The sequence below is a fragment of the Pelophylax lessonae genome, assembly GCF_965119305.1.
Source record: "Pelophylax lessonae genome assembly, chromosome: 7".
Taxonomy (NCBI): domain Eukaryota; kingdom Metazoa; phylum Chordata; class Amphibia; order Anura; family Ranidae; genus Pelophylax; species Pelophylax lessonae.
The window spans coordinates 174,208,271-174,221,601 of record NC_138774.1 but is presented as its reverse complement, the minus strand read 5'-3'; the positions used below and the strand labels follow the sequence as shown (position 1 = coordinate 174,221,601).

Below are 13,331 nucleotides of genomic sequence, written 5' to 3'. Positions count from 1 at the left end.
TACTATGGCCTTTTCCCAGAAAACCATTAATCATGTCCTTTGGGAGGCTGAAATAAGTGCCTACATGTGGGAGGAATGACCCCATGGGTCACTTTTTTATCCATATCAGTGGCACAACAGTTTGGAAATATTGGAAATCCCAGGATTAATACTCTAGTGCTCTACTTCCTCTTGTACAAAATGTAATCTAAACTGGAGACAGGGAGCCAGTGGCAGTAACATGTTTAACCTATTGGTGGCCACTTTTATTAGTCACATTTACTAGCTTATCTGTACATTTTTAAACAAGCGTTTTCTTTTACACAGCACTTTTTTTTTTCTATTTTTTTTTTTTATTTCTTCAGACACAACAACAGACATTTGGAATTTTCAGGTCCTATAAGTTTCTGCTAAAGTGCAGTTTTGCAGGTTATTATTTGAGATTTTGCATTTAAAGGTGTTGGACATATTGTCACTATTCTAAAATATTGAAGTACTGAAAATTAACTGTAAAAGGCTCTCCTCCTTTTCTGTTTCATAATTCAGTTGCTAATACTAATAATTTTTGTTGAAGAGGGTGTAATTTGTGTGTATATTAAACTTGAAGCGGAACTTTACCCATACCAATTTGATTAACTAATAATGTTTTTTACAAAAAAAACATACGTTCCTTAATTATGCTACCAAACTTGGTGTGTGCTGTAAATTACTTCCAGCTTTACATCGGTTTCTTTCTGTTGTAGGCTGCCATTTTATTCAAGCCCAGAGAATTCACTTCCTTATTGTAAACTCTCCCCCTCACCTTGGTCTCAAAAATTATATGCTTTGTATGTCTTGGCTTAGATAAAGAAAAAGGCTGACCAAAGCTTTACAGTGCTGACGTTTGCAGACTGCAGATGAAGGAGAAAGGAAAGAATCCGGAAAATAGAATAAGACATTATCCTTCTAAAGCTGGGTATAGACAGTTCAAATCTTAGCCGGTTTTGCAGAGACTGGCTGAGATTCGAACCATGTATGGGCAGGCTGACTGTACCCAAGATGATGAACGATCAACGTGGGTAAAACCTGCATGTCGGATTTCCTCTTCTCGCCAGAAGAACACAAAAGCTCTGCTCGAGGGATTCCCTCATTAAAGCTGTTGTAAACCGCTGCACCTTTTTTTTTTTTTTTTTTTACTTACCAGCAAGGCAAAGGCATAATGTGCTAGTATGCATGCATCGCATACTAGCACATTGTTAAACTTACCTGAAAACAAGGAGTTCCAGCGATGCGATGCCACTGTACCCCATGTTCCTCCCGGTTCGCAGCTCCGACTCTGTAACTGGCTGAAGCTGCAATGACATCACTCCCACGCATGCACGCGGGAGCCGCCAGTTACAGCACACTGCTCTGAAGAAATGGCTTGGGTGGCTGTTCCTTCAGGGCACATGCGCCAGTGACATCACTGGCTGCTAGCTTAGTAAATATCTCCTACATAGTGCATGTTAAGGAGATATTTACACTACCTATAGGTAAGCCTTAATATAGGCTCCCTGAATATCTATCAGGCCTTAATTTTCCTTGCTAATGTTCCAGTTATTCTATATGAATAGTTATTTTCCACTTTAGTGACCTGCTACCTAGTTACTATACTGGTAACGTATAGTTGCCTTATTTATATAAGGTTGGTCAATAAATCGGTTGTTAGAAAAAACTGTATGTTTGTGAGGAAACACACCTTAAATAATGAATAAACTAATTTGTTTTAAAAAGAGTACAAAAAGTGAGTGAAGGCTCCAGAGCAAATTCATAGTTCACTAAAGAAACCCCTGGTGCATGAATTTTTAAAAATCTTTATCAAAAAATAAATTGTGGGAGTCCTATAAATTGTGTTCTAAAATCAAATCGCAGGATCCAACTGATCTGCTTCTTGTTTTTAAATGTAGTACCTAAGGAGGCTGCAAAGCTTCAACTTGGCAAAGCTGATGCCCACCAACTGTCCCCTGTTACCTACAGTATCTCACAAAATTGAGTACACCCCTCACATTTGTGTAAATATTTTATTATATCTTTTCATGTGACCACACTGAAGAAATGACACTTTGCTACAATGTAAAGTAGTGAGTGTACACAATAGAACAGTGTAAATTTGCTGTCCCCTCAAAAATAATTCAACACACAGCCATTAATGTCTAAACCGATGGCAACAAAAGTGATTACACCCCTAAGTGGAAAGGTTCAAATTGGGCCCAAAGTATCAATATTTTGTGTGGCAGCCATTATTTTCCAGCACTGCCTTAACCCTCTTGGGCATGGAGTTCACCAGAGCTTCACAGGTTGCCACTGGAGTCCTCTTCCACTCCTCCACAATGAAATCACAGGGCTGGTGGATGTTAGAGACCTTGCGCTCCTGCACCTTCCATTTGAGGATGCCCCACAGATGCTCAATAGGGTTTAGGCCACAGATACTCAATAGGGTTTAGGTCTGGAGGCCTGCTTGGCCAGTCCGTCACCTTTACCCTCAGCTTTTTTAGCGGGGCGGTGGTCGTCTTGGAGGTGGTTTTGGGGTCGTTATGTTGGAATACTGCCCTGCGGCCCAGTCTCCAAAGGGAGGGAATCGTGCTCTGCTTCAGTATGTCACAGTACATGTTGGCATTCATGGTTCCCTCAATGAACTATAGCTCCCCAGTGCCAGAAGCACTCAGACCAGGTCAGCCCCAGACCATGACACTCCCACCACCATGCTTGACTGTAGGCAAGACACACTTGTCTTTGTACTCTGGTTGCCACCACACATGCTTGACACCATCTGAACCAAATAAGTTTATCTTGGTCTCATCCCACCACAGGACATGGTTCCAGTAATCCATGTCCTTAGTCTGCTTGTCTTTAGCAAACGGTTTGTGGGCTTTCTTGTGCATAATCTTTAGAAGAGGTTTCCTTCTGGGACGACAGCCATGCAAACCAATTTGATGCAGTGTCCAGCGTATGGTCTGAGCACTAACAGGCTGACCCCCCCACCCACCCCTTAAACCTCTACAGTAATGCTGGCAGCACTCATACGTCTATTTCCCAAAGACAACCTCTGGATATGACAATGAGCACGTGCACTCAACTTCTTCGGTCGACCATGGCGAGGCCTGTTCTGAGTGGAACCTATCCTGTTAAACCGCTGTATGGTCTTGGTCACCGTGCTGCAGCTCAGTTTCAGGGTCTTGGCAATCTTCTTATAGCCTAGGCCATCTTTATGTAGAGCAACAATTCTTTTTTTCAGATCCTCAGAGAGTTCTATGCCAAGAGGTGTCATGTTGAACCTCCAGTGTCAAGTTTGAGAGAGTGGGAGCGATGATACCAAATTTAACACACCTGATCCCCATTCACACCTGAGACCTTGTAACACTAAGGAGTCAATGACACTGGGGAGGGAAAATGGCTAATTGGGCCCAATTTGGATATGTTCACTTAGGGGTGTATTCACTTTTGTTGCCACCCGTTTAGACATTAATGGCTGTGTGTTGAGTTATTTTGAGGGGACAACAAATTTACACTGTTATACAAGTTGTGCACTCACTACTTTGTAGCAAAGTGTCATTTCTTCAGTGTTGTCACATGAAAAAATATAATAAAATATTTACAAAAATGTGAGGGGTGTACTCACTTTTGTGAGATACTGTAGATACTGCTCAGGGGGTCAACCCAATAGTCACTCAGATTAAGGTTAATGGAAGAAAGCAAAGTTTCCTTTGTGACTGTGAGTCATTAGTAGAGTTAAAGATACCTAACATGATCCAAGTTTCTGAGGAGTCCAACACTATCTTGGCCACCTTCTCCAAAGCCTGCAAGTGCAAGCTCACACTTTCACATAGAGACCGCTGAGGTCCAGTGTCTGTGAAAAGGACTGATATTCTTCCTACACCTACTACACTCCCTAAAAGGGACTGATCAGGACAAGAAAATCGAGGACCCAATTTGCCATTGTCCAATACATAACAAACCGTGCCTGCTTAGGAAATTTATCAGCTTCAAAAAGAAACCCTTGCAAGAATGCAAAGAGCTTTTAAAGAAAATTAGGGTTTGATTCAAATGCTGAGCTTCCACTGAACCCCATGCTGAAGGCTGTAAGTCTATCAATAAGTACATAAAATGCAACAGTGATCACGTGCAGGGGCTTCTTCAAATTCCAGCCAGTCCCACTTTGTCCACAGGTAATCCTCCCGGGCATGCCGGGCCATCAACATCACAAGGGGGTTTGGTCATCCATTGATGAGACCCTCTCCTTCGTTTATTTAATGGCCGAGGGGAAGCGGGGTCAGTGGTTGGCAATCATTGTGATTGATGCTGGATTTACTTGTCAAAAACTGTCTTGTGATTTTTATATACTTTGGCCATTTTTGTTGGTGAAGTGCTTATTCACTGAAGGGAGGCAGCAGGATCTGGGGGCTCCTTTGTTAAATGGGGCTTCCAGATTTTGATTAGTAACCCCCAACACTGGGCCAGTGTTGTGGGGACGAGGCTCTTGTCCTCATCAGTGTGGGGTTAAAGCCACCCTCCCCCATCTCTCTCACACCCCTACTATGTAGGACCGTTGATTTCTGTTCTTACACTAGTAGCCACAGCCAATCACAGTTAGAAACACGCCCCTAGGACACACTTAACCCCTCCCTCTCCAATACAGTTAACTCCTTCACTGCCAGTGTCATTTTTACAGTAACAGTGCATATGTATAGCACTGATTACTGCAGTAATGTCACTGGTAACCCCAAAAGTGACAAAAATGTCAGTCAAGGGTCCGATCTGTCCGCCGCAATGTCGCAGTCCCGCAAAAAAATCGCTGGTCGCCGCCAATACTCGTTAAAAAACAAAAATGACAAAAATCTTTCCCTTTGTTAGTAAACGCGATAACTTTGCGCAAACCAATCAAAATACGCTCTTTGCGATTTTTTTTTTTTTTTTTTTTTTTTTAACCAAACAAATTGGCCGAAAATGTTAAATTTTGATTTTTACATTTTTTTTAGGAATTTCATATAAAAAAATGTGAAAAATATTGTTTTTTGCAAAATTTATGCTCTTTTTTTGTTTATAGCGCATGATCAAAAAATCGCACAGGTGATCAAATACCACCAAAAGAAAGCTCTGTTTGTGGAAAAAAAAGAACGTCAAATTCATTTAGGTACAGCGTCCCATGACCGCGTAATTGTCCGTCAAAGTCACGCAGTGCCGAATCGCAAAATAGGCCCTGGTCAGGAAGGGGGTACAATCTTCCGGGGCTTAAGTGGTTAATTATAATATGCCTGCACCATTACTTATTTAATTCATGCATTTATATATTTACCTTAGTGAATTTAACACTGTTTTGTGTGGTATTTGGCAAACGTTTTAGCTTTTTGAGATAAATATCACCTAAAGAGATAGTGAATTGTCATTTTCAGTATTGCATATAATAATTAGGAAAAATGTGTCACGTGACCCAAATACCGCATGCAATATGCTTTTGTGAATTGAACCCAGTGTCTCATACTCTAGTTCTCTCTGCTTGCACAGATGTCTTGGGAGAAGGACTCTATAAAAATATTCTGGTTAAAAAAAAGCTTAGTTCATTTATACCCCAGGAGGTCTACCTGTAAAATTCGTAAGACTTTGTACTATTCTAGATTATGTGGGTAATGGGTTTCTTGCAGGATCAAAGCTTTTGACCTGTAAACATAACAGGAGATGCCTTAATACACCTTGAGCTCTTGTGCTGGCATTACAGAAGTACCAGGCAGGAGAGCCAATAGTCTTTTAGTTACTCCCATAAAGGCAGTGTAGAAATACCATTGCTTTCTCTTATCCAGTACAACCATATTTTAACCAACAGAGGGGAGATCCCGACTCTGGCAGCTGCCTCCTACCACTTTCGCTTGAGAGGCATAGCTGACAACATACCAGCTTTTGACAGAAATATCAATATACACTTGCTTCTCGGTAGAAACATCCTAAGGGTACACAAGGCATGCAAAGATGATATACCATATACCCATATGCCCATTGCCTAGACCTTGGCTGGGTCATTATAGGCAACGTTTTTCTGGGTAAAGTCAGGATTTCTTCCACCATTTCTTCATTCAAGACTTGTTCTGCCAAATGGTCACATTACCAGTTTTGAACAGTCCCCACATCACTACTATGTCAAAGAGAGACTTTGAGGTAAAGACATGCAATGGTTCTTCACCCAAAGTGATTAGGCCCTTTTCTGGGATGATATTGACATCAGTGTTCGATGTAGCAACTAAAGACAGTGAGTTGACAGCCAACATGAAAGGCAAGAAGTTCCTATGAGTAAAATTCCAACAGCTTATTGGCATTACTACATTTTTGTGCCTTAATTTTGAAAAGAATAAATTATGTTTAGCATACAGAAGCACAATTTACTTCTTTACAATGCACCCTGAACATAAACAAATGGTAACCACCCCAATCTGTAAGCCCCCGTTCACATAGGGGCGATCCGACTTCGGGTGGCGACCTCCGAGATCGCGGTGCGAGCAGCTTGCCCCGACCTCAGAGCGGCCGCCACGGACTTCATAACATTGAAGTCTATGGCGGTCGCCTCCTGGTCGCCCCAAAGAAGCTCCGGACCCTTTTTCTAAGTCGGAGGGACTTGTGTCGCTCCTATTAGAACGGGTCCGCAGCTTCCCTATGGAAGACGACCTGTGAGGCGACCAGGTCGCCTCTATGTGAACGGGGGCTAACTGGCCTATGCAGCATGAGCACATGGAAGGGCAACGCATGTCAAAAAAATAACAAACAAAAATTCACAGTTCACTTGCAAGGCATCCTGCAACAAAGCAAATTACCCTGTCCAACAGATCCTGTTAAAATACGGGGTTTAACAGCCCTGAACAGAAAACCCGAGATGAAAAAAAACACATTGTTGACTTTGTGCGTGTAAGAGATCATGGTGAGCGTACACCATCCCTCAAGGAAGGAGAGGACCTCCCATGCTTTTGCTTGTACCTTCCTCACATAGCAGATAAGATCAGAGTGTTTTTTTCACTGAAGTGCTTGATATGAAGGTGTTTTGCTCAACAATGTCCTTCTCACATGGCCTATTCTGAACAACAACCTTATAGGCATTTTGCTACGCTTCAAACAAGAACCAGTGGCTTACATTCAGCAAATGTTTCACTGTTACTTTGTTTGAGAAGAAAACAGAAACTTCCTCAGGTTCAGATGGTATTGCGATAACGAGGAACCTATAACAATTCACAGTGATTCTACATTTGAGCTGGACTATGAACTGTAAAGTTACAGACAAGATTGAGTTCTCCCCGTTTTAAATGCTTTTCAAAGTGGTATTCTGTTGTACGAGCTATTGCACAGCTTAACCATGTTGCTCATCAATTTGCAACCAATGCCAAAGACCATAAAAAGTATTATGGATGGCACTGTTTTAAGTGGCCTCCCACCGTTGTAAAGGGCCTCCCACCATTGAGGAAATTTCACAAGCCGAATGTCACGCTTAATTCTAACGCAGGTGGTCAGACACTATAGCTGGCTGCTGTGTTCTTCACCTATAGCAGCCACCCTTTCCCCTTAAGCAAGCTGGCCTACCGGTACTCCGTTGCCCTCAGGACTTTTACACACTGCTATAGTGCCTGGCTACCACACCGGGGCATGCACAAACTTAGAAAAGCAAACTGGTACTTGTAGTTGGCAGACAGGCAGGGTGGTTCAATAACGTAAAAGACAGGCAGAGTTCAGAAAATAGTCATCTGATCAAGTCATACACAGGGAAATCCAATCTAGCAGGGCGGACAGACAGGGAGCTTGATAAAGTAATACACACGTTAACAGACTCTATCACAAGCATGAGACGGAAGGATTGGCTGTCCTAAATCCCGTTGATCTCTATCCAGTGTTTGGCCACATCAACCACCTTGCAGGTGGACAGCCAGATAAGGAGAATGCCATAGCCAAAACAGGATGCTGGAATGAAGAGCAGAAGAGCTAGACGCTCCTGGCACAGAAAATGTCGTCATTCAATGTTTTCAGCATGAAGTGTACTCCAATTGACTTAACCTTTTTAAGGATAGCCCGCTCTACAAATTAAACTCAATGATTGTTCATGACAAGTTACTTCAAGTTGGAGGTCACATAGGGAAGTCCAATCTGTTCAATCATGAACACAATGCCCTTATTGTTCCAGATCAACATCACATCACTACACTGCTTGTTCAACATCACCACAAACTAGTTCAGCACCAAGGATGGCACTTTACATTAGGAGCAGTAATATATCTGCAGGGTTTTGGATTGCTGGGATGAAAAAGACATATCCTCCAATTCTTCACATGTGTCAAGTGTCAAAAATTGCAAGGAAGGCACCGACAACTGCAAATGTCAGAGCTCCCAGATGACAGATTAAGCTCAGACCCCCCCCCCACCCTTACTAATGTTCATAGATGACAGTGGAAACAGGTCTTTTTCAGGTGTTAATGGAATAAAGTCTTCACAGAAGGTTTGGACTTTATTCTTGATTATTTAATACTTGAAATCCTCGATTTCGACGAGGAGTATCATGTTACGCTTGCATTGTTGTCTGGCTTAAATAATTTTGTCCCTTCCTCACCCCGTAGCTAGGAGATTCTCTGTATTGCTAGTCCCAACCTCTTTAGTGTGTCTTTAGTTTCACGCTTTGATTAAAGCTTTCTGCTATCTGCAAGATGTAATTTTCATTCAGGCACTGTCAGCCAACAATACCAAGCTTGTAAGTTATAGCTCACCCCAACTTCATCATTTATATAGATCAATAAAAAGAAAAGAGAAGGCGCCTGGCCCTTTAAATAAAAGATTGTTGAACCTGCTGCCCTTTTAATTGTAATAAAACAATAAATAGGTATATATCATAGGTAAAAAGGCGCTGGTAATCTTAATATATCACGTGTTATAAAAATTAATAGGTGATTTAAAGTGTAATATATGTGATTAAAAATTGCTACAAATATATATATGATCTACTATTGGTGCAATTAGCAAAGAAAAGTGCATACCAGTGCAATTTCAATTCAGAAGTGTTTGTGCTTCTCAAAGTAAATTAATCCACAAAGGTGTGGATCAGTGAACCAATAAATAGATATATAAAGAATTCCATACAAAAATCACATAAGAATATATAAAAATATAAATATATAAATGTGCTCCAAGTAGTGTTTAAAAATCCAGGCAATAGCATGCAATCAAAATTGTGCTTGGTGGATTCTTATTAATCCCTTCACAGTGCTCCAGGTGCTGGGATGTGACAACCGTCAATTAAGAAGTGCTTGTGCTTCTCAAAGTAAATTAATCCACAAAGGTGTGGATCAGTGAACCAATAAATAAATATATAAAGAATTCCATACAAAAATCACATAAGGATATATAAAAAAATCACATAAGAATATATAAAAAAGTATAAATATATAAATGTGCTCCAAGTAGTGTTTAAAAGTCCAAGCAATAGCATGCAATCAAAATTGTGCTTGGTGAATTCTTAATAATCCATTCACAGTGCTCCAGGTGCTGGGATGTGACAACCGTGGCCTCTTACCAGCTAGCAGCAGGTCACAAGGACCCCCAACGCCTGTGATCCCTTTATTGGGTGGATCAGACCTCTCCTCGATTGCTTGGATCTCTGGCTCCTATATTACTCGGCCAAAGACCAGGACCTTCAGAACACTATATCTACCCTCATCCCAATGATGGACAAAAGCCAGGTCCCTCGGGACAATTCAAGCAACAGGGGGAAGAGAGGTCTTGGAAAGACAATTATTGGGCCAACATGCGGGAAAACGCAAAAAAAGAGGATGTAGAGGAGGGAGAAAGAAAACGGAAAAGGGACGTCTAGAGCAAGGGATATTCAATTTAGCAGGGGTGGAACTTACACCATCAGAATTGAAAATATTACAAGAGGGACTGAAATTTGCCCCTGCTAAATCTCTAGATCATTTTGAGACTTTTATCGATCTAGAAAAGTTTACACGAAAACTTAATATTAAGAAATTTTTTGCGGAACAACACAAGAAAGGGATAGGAGGAGAGGAAGAAACAGAATACCAACATACCCAACTTCGGAACAAATCAGTTTTTAATCCTAAATCCAGTACCTACCAATATATCCAAGTGTTCAGGAATATTGTTCAAAAAGAGGTACAGATGATGAAAAGGAAGCCAACTAAAAATACAAAGGAAGTTTGGGAAGCCATCAGAAGTTTGGAAGAAAAGAAGAATATCATTATTAGAGCAGCTGATAAAGGAGGGGGTCTAGTGATTCTCAAAAAAGAAGATTATATCAAGGAACTGGATCGTATTGTAAATGATGAAGATACATATGTTAAATTACCTGGAAATCCTACAAATAAATTGAAAGCCAAAATGATACAGTGGATTAATAAAGGGATGAAAAAGGGCCTCCTGAACAAAAAAGAAGGAAAATACCTGAATATTAAAGCCCCTCGTATGCCGGTGATATATCAAATCCCCAAGATTCATAAAAATCTACAGCAGCCACCGGGAAGACCCATAATCAGTGGCATAGAATCTTTATATGCTAGGATGGGTGAATATTTGGATACATTTTTTCAGCCTATAGCTGCTATTGGAAAATCCTTTTTAAAGGATACCAAGGAAACATTAACCTCACTAGTGGACATAAATATCACCGAAAATACAATATTGGCATCGATCGATGTGGAATCATTATATACGAACATCAGACAGAAGGATGCATCAAGGGCTATCAAATGGGCCTTAGAAAAATACACCAATTTAAAGGAACCACAAAGAGATTTCCTATTGGAAGGCCTGAATATGGCTATGTCAAATCATCATTTTTGGTATAAGAATGAGTACTATAACCAAATAAAGGGTGTAGCTATGGGAGCACGTTATGCTCCCAGCGTAGCAAATATATTTTTAGCCAAATGGGAAGAGGAGGATATCTACTCAAAACTTCCACAACAACTGAAGTATTACCGCCGATATCTTGATGATATCTTGGTTGTGTGGGAAGGATCGCAAGAATCCCTGGAACATTTCTTCAAGAAAATGAATAAAAACAAATATCAGATCAAATTTACAGGTAATATGGACAAAAATACAGTGCAATTTCTCGACTTGGAGATCTTTAAGCACAACGGCACTTTAAACACCAGAACCTTCTTTAAAAAGGTGGATACTAATGGCTACATCTCTAAGAGGAGTTGCCATCACCCGGCTTGGATACAAGCGATACCAAAAGGGCAATTCACCCGAATTAGAAGGAATTGTACAGATTTAAAAGACTACAATACACAGACAGATAAATTAATAGAAAGATTCAGAGAAAAGGGATACAAAGAGAAAGACCTGAGAATCACACAAAAGAAAATATCCGAATTGAAGAGAGAAGACCTCCTAAAGAATAAGAAGAAAAAGAAGAAAGAAAACCCAAACTTTGAACTAGCTTTTATTACGGGATTCAACACCCAATACAAAGAGGTTGAAAAATGCATAAAGAAAAATTGGCACATCCTATTAAGGGATGACACTTTAAAAACACTCCTCCCAAAGAATCCAAAATTTATTTATAAAAGAGCCCCGGGACTACGGAATATCCTATCAAAAAATGTTCCAGACCCACCAAAAAAACCACAAATGTTTTTCGCAAAAAATGGCTTCTATAGGTGCAGAAGATGTAAAGCATGCAGGACAAGCAGATTTAAGAAAAGGATTGAACACAAGTTCTTCTCCGCGGACAATCGGGAATTTGAGATTAAAAAATTCATCACCTGCGACACTAGATTTGTTACATACATGTGTACTTGCCCTTGCGGATTAAAATACATCGGACGCACGACCCGCACTTTAGCAATTAGGATAGGAGAACATGTCGATAACATAAAGAAAGGCTTCAAAAAGCACAGCCTGTCCAATCACTTCAGAATTTTCCACAACCAAGATCCCTCCCTCCTTTGGTTCTGTGGAATTGACAAAATATTCAGTCATTGGAGAGGCTCAGATATGCGAAAAATGATATCGCAGAACGAAACCGCATGGATCCATAGACTAAAAACATTAAAACCCATGGGGTTAAATGCAGACATAGACCTTAATTGCTTTTTAAATAATTTTTAGGAATTTAATTGATTATATCCCTTGCCTTTAGATAATATATCTCATATTTATATTTTATATATCCATTTTATATATATATTTTTTTAATTACAAATTATGGATTTTTATATAGATAATATTATTTTAAAAAATTTATAATGTACACTGTACCTTTTTAATAAGCATATGTCCCTATAAATTAATATCTATGTCCATAAGAATGATAAAATAAAAAATAATTGTTCCTATATATGGCCACTAGATGGAGTTATAGTCCCGAATTACACTAAAAAGAATGTAGGAAAAATTAGATGACCACTAGATGGCGTCAATTAAAGATATATATTTTTTTATTTTTTATTTTATAATGTCTAATTTCAATTTTATTTATAATGTTTTATTAATAAAGATTTAATACTAGATATAAATAGTTTTATAATTGTGGGAAATACATTATGTGTTTTTAAGAATTATTGGATGTGAATTGCTGTTTGTATAATGCGGGGAATAGGAATATACCCGGGCGATTTGCAGCAAATGTCAAATACACATAAAATAAAAGGGTCACGTAATAAATCGATACCATCCTGTTAAATATACAGATCGGCACTTAATGTCAATAAAAATAAATGAATGGCGCTACAAAAGCAAAATTAAACACCGGCCAATCATAATAGAGATAGCGATACTTAAGATGTGACTGACAGGGCCAGCACAGACTGCCTGAGGACGCTCGTTAAGCGAAATGCATTGTGGTCAATGCTAACCCGGAAGTAACACACAGAGGCATTCGGAACAGAGGCTGGGATACACATCCACCGCTGCAATACAAAGAAAGGGGGAAAGGAGATACAGGGTGCTGCAGATCCCCGGAGAATATCTTCCTAAGACCCAAAAAAACGATTTTGTACTGCCGAATTGCCCAGTGCCAGGAGGGCACAACAAATAGTAAGAGGCTAATTGTCACCTTATAGTGTATGTTTTTTGGAGAATAAAACAGTATTTCACTATTGGAGGCTATTTGTTCTTCTATATCTTTATGTGTATGGGGGGACTACATGGTCCAACTCGAGTAATATAGGAGCCAGAGATCCAAGCAATCGAGGAGAGGTCTGATCCACCCAATAAAGGGATCACAGGCGTTGGGGGTCCTTGTGACCTGCTGCTAGCTGGTAAGAGGCCACGGTTGTCACATCCCAGCACCTGGAGCACTGTGAATGGATTATTAAGAATTCACCAAGCACAATTTTGATTGCATGCTA

The 13,331-nt window shown here is 40.0% G+C and overlaps 2 protein-coding genes across 2 annotated transcripts in view; one reads left to right on the top strand and one right to left on the bottom strand.

Annotated features, from left to right (window-relative positions):
- The window catches only part of RPL7A (ribosomal protein L7a), a 475,634-nt gene extending 468,279 nt beyond the window's left edge, over positions 1-7,355 (bottom strand). Inside the window, exon 1 of the mRNA XM_082262775.1 lies at positions 7,350-7,355. The gene's annotated coding sequence lies outside the window, so the exon portion shown is untranslated. The remainder of the gene's footprint in view (positions 1-7,349) is intronic.
- ABCB7 (ATP binding cassette subfamily B member 7) overlaps positions 1-13,331 on the top strand; it is a 267,277-nt gene that overhangs the window by 123,068 nt on the left and 130,878 nt on the right. The gene's annotated exons all lie outside the window — the stretch shown is intronic.